The following is a 7,979-nucleotide window of genomic DNA, read 5'->3' as shown; positions in this document are numbered from 1 at the left end:
GGCCCCACTCGACCATCTCACACTATCTGCTGAAGTGGAATGCATTAAGTGTTGACCAATTAGATTCACTTTGGCTTTCTATGACGGTGATAAAATACTTATACATTAATATTTCCAATTTTTTTTATAACATTTGAATGTTTTATTTTTCAGGATCCGTTTGAGTGTACAAATGGTCATATTGATCAATTTGAGCGACCGGATTGGCACATGCTAGACATATATGAGATATGTTGTTCTCTGATTTGAATAAGGAGTATATCCAGGTTCATCACGGAGACGAGGAAGAGGTACATGCCAATTCCCCACGAGACTTAATTCAGCTGATTGGGAGTTCATGTGTCGGAACCATTACTTCACATATAAATTTAATGTACGGTCTTATAATTGAAATAAAAACTGATAACACTTGTTCTAACTTCATTTTTTATTTCAAATGCAGAGAAATAGTAGTATTAATGTTGGGAACAAGAATAAACTGAAATTCTCGCATCATACTGGAAGTAATCATACTGGAAGTAGGCCATTTTCACAAGTGGAGAAGATTTGGTATATACATTATTTTAAATAACTTAATATAAAGAATGTTACTAATTTCATAAATCATTTATTTTAACAGGAAGGTGAAATAGGATGGGTCCCCACTATCGTTGAAGTTTTCAAGAGGACCCGTATCCCAAAAGCTACAAAAGAAAACCCAACCCGATCTTGGACGAACGAGCGCATGAGAGGATTGTAAATTAATTGACTTTCTTAAAATTATATATATATATATCTTTATATAAATGAAAATTAATTTCAAATGTGCAGGTGGAGATGGAAGAAATAAGAAGCAACGAACCAAATATCTCTAACTTCGACTTGACGAAGAAAGTGTTCGGACGCCAAAATGTATGGGACGGTGCTCGGTATTGGATTCAGTATCTGGCCAACACACTTTTGAGAGGATCTTCGGAGTTGCAATAACTCTTAATGATCTACTGATCGGTTGTTGGAGGAGAATGAATAGTTAAGGGCAGATGTGAGACAAATGGTGTCGACAATGGAGGAGATTCAAATGAGGGATATGAAAAGAGCATAAAGGGAGAGTGAAATGGTGCAAAGAATGGAGAAATATGTATAAAAAATTTAATTCTTAATGAGGCATTATCAACCCCTTTCCCAGCTAGTTAGTATATTATAATTGTTTTTGAACAATTGTTAACGTTTTGGTTTGACAGATAACAAGTTGTTTCGATGATTGGGTTTGGTTTTGAATTTTGGGATTATAATGATCTTTTGGTTTATGAATGTTATTGTATATGTATTGGTTTTGGTTGAACAAGTTTTGATTGCGCACAAAATGATCGGCCTATTTGAGCCATTTATAGGGATAATATCGAGAGATAATAGATAATTTATCAATTTTTCTTGCTAGGAAAATACCGAGAGTTATTTGAAAAACTCTCGATTTTTTTTCCTCGCAAGAAAAACCGAGAGTTATTTGTAAATCTCTCGGTTTTTACCTCACAAGAAAAACTGAGAGTTATTTAAAAATCTCTCGGTTTTTCTTGCTAGAGAAAAATCGTCGATTTTTCCCTCGCAAGAAAATCTAAGACATTATCTATTATCTCTTGATTTTCCCTCGCAAGAAAAATCGAGATACTTTGAAATAACTCTCGGTTTTTCGTGTGAGGGAAAAACCGAGAGATTTTCAAATAACTCTCGGTTTTTCTTGCGAGGGAAAACCGAGAGATTTACAAATAACTCTTGATTTTTCTCTCTAGTGTTTAAATCGAGAGATTTAAGAAATCTCTCGGTAAACACCCAATTAGATTTATCGAAAGAGGCAATACTGACGAATGCTGAGAGTTTCCTAAACTCTCGGTATTATGTCTATACCGAAAGATATAGGGCTATTACCGAGAAATTATACTCTCGGTAATGACCCTTTTTTCACTTAGTGTATGCTATGTTTAAACTGAAAAGTATGACAATTTGAATCTCATATATGTGTATATAAGAGTATAAATAAACTCTCTATTACATAAAAATATAACTTGAATTTAAAAATTATAAATAATTTTATATTAATTTCACATTTTATACAGAAGACTAGTGTTCAAATCACAATTTGTGCAAATTTGAATTGCTGCGAATTTAAGAGTAGGTGTTATGACAATTTAAATGAAATGGTGTGATGGTGATATATCGGTACAATTTTTAGTAAATTATATATAAAGAGTTATATTTCGAAACTTTTTTTAATACAAATTTGACACGGCGTATAATAAGTAATTTATTTTGTACTTGAAAAGGTGTTTAAGCCTATTAATAAAGAGTAAATTATTACTCGGGAAAGATATGAAATTTCTTTTTAAAATCTTATTATATTATTTACATTTATGATAGGTGTAAATTAAAGAGTCATAATAGATAAATTGGTTATTCGGACATATATGTTATGTTATATTGTTTAATAATAAATTGGTTGATCGAAATTCATGTATTTGACTATTTGAGAGACTTATTTAAAAAATAACATAAATGTTAATTAAATTTTATTTCTTATTCTAAAATATTATTTAATCGACCCATTATAACCATTTAGATACACGAGTAAACATGTAATCTTATAGTACTATTAATATCAATTAAAAAACTCACTAAAGTAATTTAAGTAAAAAGGTGTTTTAAAAAATAAATCATATGTTAAATTCTCACCTTAAAAGTAGTAGAGGTAATAGATGTGAGGGATATTATAGCTTTCTAAATTTAAAGAAATCGACATTACAATTTTCTTTTGTAAACAATTAAAATGTTTAAGAGACATAACTAATAAAACATCATAAGACTTTACCAAATTTTTTAACTATTATTTTACAATATTGTAAACGGATCAAAAAAAAATTTGATGTCAGATAACGAAAATTTTCATAATGTTAACTTCTTATTATCATATTACTGATTTATTTAAACTTTGTAATGTACATTTATTACTATAATAATTTATAATTAAAGTTTTATACAAATACATTGATATTAACTGAGTTTCTTTAATTTTATTATAAAACACTTTAAATGAGTTTGATGATCTATTTCTTGTTTAATCGCAACAATTTTGCATTTTTGACTATGTATGTATCATATTATTCAAAATAAATCATATTAGCATTGTTTTAACCTTGTAGCACAGAAATATCTTTATGAGGAAATCTTTAACGGTGTGTTAGATGAAGGGGAATTGGAATTGGAATTGGCATTGGCATTGACATTGAAATTCTAATTTCAATTCCATGAGAATTGACATTGAATTACAATTCAATTCCTATGTTTGGAAAAATTATGGAATTATAATTCAATTCCAATTCCTATGTTTGAGAAAATAATAGAATTGTAATTCAATTCCATTTCATATGTTTGTAAAATAAAACATCGGTTCAAAATATTAACTTCTTCAATATGTTTTCACATTTTTGGCACGATTAAAACGTTTTTGACATGTTTAACACATTTAACAAGTTTTTGACATATTTAACACGTTTTTGACAGGTTTAACACGTTTAACACGTTTTTTACACGTTTTGACACATTTAACACGTTTTGGCACATTTAACACGTTTTTGACATGTTTAATACGTTTGACACGTTTAACATGTTTTTGGTACGTTTTACACATTTTTGAAACGTTTAACACGTTTTAAACTTGTTTAATATCTTTAACACGTTTTTGGTGCGTTTAACACATTTTGACAAGTTCAACACATTTTTGGTATGTTTAAAAAAAATCACGTTTTTGGCATGTTTAACACATTTTGGCATATTTAACACGTTTTAAACTTGTCACAAGTGTGTAAAATGGACCAAAACATATTAAACATATCAAAATGTGGTAAATGTGCCAAAATTTATTAAATGTGTTAAACGTACAAAAAATGTGTTAAACACACCAAAACGTGTTAAGCGTGCCAAAAACGTGAAAAAAATATTAAACGTGTGTAACGTGCCAAAAACATGATAAACGTGTTTAATGTGTTAAAAACGTGTTAAACGTGTCAAAAACATAAAAATGTGTTAAACGTATCAAAAATATGTTAAACGTGCCAAATAAGTGAAAAACGTGTTAAACGTGTCAAAAACGTGTTAAATATGTTAAAAATGTGTCAAACGTGTCAAAAACGTAAAAAACATGTGAAACGTGTCAACGTGTGAAACATGTTTAATGTGTTAAAAACATTTTAAACGTGTTAAAAACATGAAAATGTGTCTAAAACATGTTAAACGTGTCAAAAATGTTATGAAGTGTGAAAAATATATTAAACGTGTCAAATGTGCCAAAAAAATGATAAACGTGTTTAATATGTTAAAAACGTGTTAAATGTTTCAAAAATGTGAAAATGTGTTAAACATGTCAAAAATGTGTTAAACGTGCCTAATATGTGAAAAACTTGTTAAACGTGCCAAAACGTGCAAAATGTGCCAAAATGTGAAAAAACATGTTAAACGTACAAAACGTGTTAAACATGTTAAAAACTTGAAAATCGTGTTAAACGTGTCAAAAACGTGTTAAATGTGTCAAGGATGTGAAAAACGTGTTAAATGTGTCAAAAACGTGCTAAATGTGCCAAAATGTGTTAAACGTGCCAGAAACATGAAAACATGTTAAACGTGTTAAAAACGTGTCAAACGTGTTAAAAATGTGTTAAACGTGTTTAATGTGTGAAAAATGTGTTGAACATGTAAAAAAAACGTAAAAAACGTGTTAATTTGGAATTATAATTCCGACCTAGAAAGATTGAAATTGAGAACTATCAAATTACACTATATTGAATTCCATTGAAATTCTAATTCCAATTCCAATTATGAATATTAAAGTGTCTTACAAACATAAGAATTAGAATTGTACCCTGTAATTCCAATTCCAATGCCAATTCCAGGGTTACCAAACACACATTTATTTTAATAATTTAATATAAAAAAACAATATGATTCTAGTGAATTGGCATCCATGAATTTATGTAATGACTAATGACACTTGTTTTTTTATAAATTATAATGAGTCAAATTAGGGTCGACCTAAGGTAATGCCCTAAGGAGGTAAACCAAGGACTAGGGCTAGGGCTAGAGCTAGGGCTAGGGCTAGGGATAGGGATAGGGATAGGGATAGGGCTAGGGCTAGGGCTAGGGCTAGGGCTAGGGCTAGGGCTAGGGCTAGGGCTAGGGCTAGGGCTAGGGCTTGGGCTTGGGCTAGGGCTAGGGCTAGGGCTAGGGCTAGGGCTAGGGCTAGGGCTAGGACTAGGACTAAGGCTAGGGCTAGGGCTAGGGCTAGGGCTAGGGCTAGGGCTAGGGCTAGGGCATTCCACCTTAGGGGAAGACCATTTAATAAAGAAACAAAACAAGTAATTAAAATTATTAGTTTTTTAAATTAAAAAAAGTTTAATATAGTGATAGAGAACCAAAAGTTAAAAATATTTATTTAGTTATGGTTCCAAAATCACCATACAAAAATTTTACTATTCTTTTTAACTAAAGCGCGCCGAATTATTGTTATTATTTTTATCTTTTTCTACTTTGGTTGCCCGGGACGGCACTCACTAAGTGAAATAAGTATATAATTTTTAATAATATACTAATTATTATTATTATTATTAGAGGTTTCTTGTTTAAAACACTATATATTAAATTTAAGGTTGGTGGATTATAAATTTAGGTTTTAAATATATAAAAAAAATGCTAATTATTTTTATTATATTCTTTTCAATTTGGGTTATCATTTTTTTTTATATAATTATGTTTCCGTTTTATGAAAAAAGTAATCGTTTGGTATTCTTTGTTTTCTTAATAGAGTAAATATGGATACCTTTAATCGTTTGGTATTCTTTGTTTTCTTAATAGAGTAAATATGGATACCTTCTTAATATCACTTGCTCAATCCAAGAAAGGAAAGTAGTTCACATTGGGATATCAATTAATGTTATCCTAGCTAACTCTTTAGTATCTTAAGACTCAATATTTGTAAGAGTACCTACTAATAAGAGGAAAATTTTACGAAATGGCACTAATAATGGATATAATTCTGGACAACGCCTGATAAACCTTGCAAATAGGGTCTTTTCGCCCTACAAAATGTCTGTCACGACCGCGACCGCGACCATAACCGCTTTGTTCATTCAAGATCAACAAAATGGTACGTACAACAAAATCGTTAACTTTTGTTTTATATTTAGGAAACCACAAACCATAAACCTTAAACCCAACCTTAAACCCTACATACGCACAATGTCATTATGTTGAAATGTTCATATTTAGGAAACACTACTCTAAAAATGTTATGAAATCGTTCGTATTTAATAACAAAACACTTTTTTTAATATACATACAACAAACACGGTAGGTAAAGAATGAATTTTTTATCCCAATCAATTATCTAGTAAAGATAATGTACTATTCTCTGACCATGTCCATTTTATATAAGTTTTGAATGTAATGACCATGATAATATTGTTTGACACATTTGTTGATGGTGTAATTTTCTCACACTTGTGGTGCAAGGGTGTCTATGAGGTGGAGAAATAATGTTACTCATGTTATAACTTACACTGATGTTAATAGTGCATGCAGTCGAACTCTAAAAGTATTGATGACAATATTGAACGAGAGATGAGTCCTCAAAATTGATTGCGAGTCTCTCTTAACACGATTTGTTTCATACATATGTTCTGTTAAATTATTTTTTTGTATGCAATGATCATTTAAATCTCACCCACCATTTTTTTGGTTTGTTTCTACTGTAGTTCTAAGTATGAGCTGCAAGAATTTGTGAAGCCCGTCTTACGTATTTCTTCAAATTCTAACAAGAAATCAAGCAGAAATTTGAAGTCTAGTTCATCTTATTTTATAGTCATTATCTATCCAAAGATCTACATCTTTTTTTGGTGGTTAATTATATTTATACTAAATAAATAATTATGAATTCCTGATAGTTGTCTGGCTGGCAGGAAGGAATGGTGGAATTTATAGGAATGCTCAAAATAAGTGGTTAAAGACACAAATTTAACTGTCAGAGATATGTTGTCGAGTTATCCTTATATTGTTCTTACTCTTGGGCAAAAGGTGAGTGAGTTGTGTCCAGTCCCATTTTTTGTCTGTTAAAATTGCAAATATGATCAACTTTATATAGAAAGAGAAAACAACTGTTATGAGGAGTAATCCTGATGCTTTTAGTGCCCCAGAATTATGGGCTGGTAAAATTTGTAAAAAAAGGAAAATTTCTTTGTGTTTTTAACAATTTTCGAAGATAATAAAATTGTACATGCATGCAAGAAGTGTATGAGTATGATACATTTTCTGCTGATGACATAATGGGTGAGGCAGATATTGATATACAATGGATTATAAATTCTTCAATGGTATATGGGAATGCTACAATGTTTGGAAACATGCAAATTGGGAAATGGCTAAAGGCGGATGATAATACCCTCGTAGAAGACAACACTGTGAATATAGTCGATGGGAGGGTGAAGGAGGAAGTGTGTCTAAAGCTACAGAATGTGAAATCGGGAGAGATTGATCTAGAACTAGAATGGATTCCTCTTGAGCCATAATAATCTTAGTTAGTCTTAAATATAACTAACTCTCAAATCAATAATAATAAGCTCTCAATTCTCATTGAAGCCATTTTGTATAGAGAATTCTAGTTTTATAAATCATTTACAATTTTTTCCAGATTCTAAAATTCTTCACCTGTTTCTTCATCAATCTTTCTCTCTTCATGAAGCCAATTTTTCTTATTTTGTAACACATGATTTGACCTAAATTTATATATAGAGTTTTATGGGAATAGATATGACTGACTTATATAAATTACTTTCTCTATTTATTACAAATACTATTACAGTCGAAGCTTCTAAATTTTGAGTTGGGTTTGTGCTTTTGTTATGTATGGTGTCCTATTTAGTCGGACTAAGTTTCTTTTCATAAATTTTTATTATTTGTATGAA

The 7,979-nt window shown here is 30.3% G+C and overlaps 1 pseudogene; it reads left to right on the top strand.

Moving 5' to 3' along the window:
- The first annotated feature begins 230 nt into the window (after positions 1-230).
- On the top strand, positions 231-7,583 carry LOC124941771 (annotated as a pseudogene).
- Positions 7,584-7,979: the final 396 nt, after the last annotated feature.

This window comes from Impatiens glandulifera, chromosome 1 (genome assembly GCF_907164915.1).
Source record: "Impatiens glandulifera chromosome 1, dImpGla2.1, whole genome shotgun sequence".
Classification (NCBI taxonomy): Eukaryota; Viridiplantae; Streptophyta; class Magnoliopsida; order Ericales; family Balsaminaceae; genus Impatiens; species Impatiens glandulifera.
This window is presented reverse-complemented; position numbering and strand designations above follow the sequence as displayed.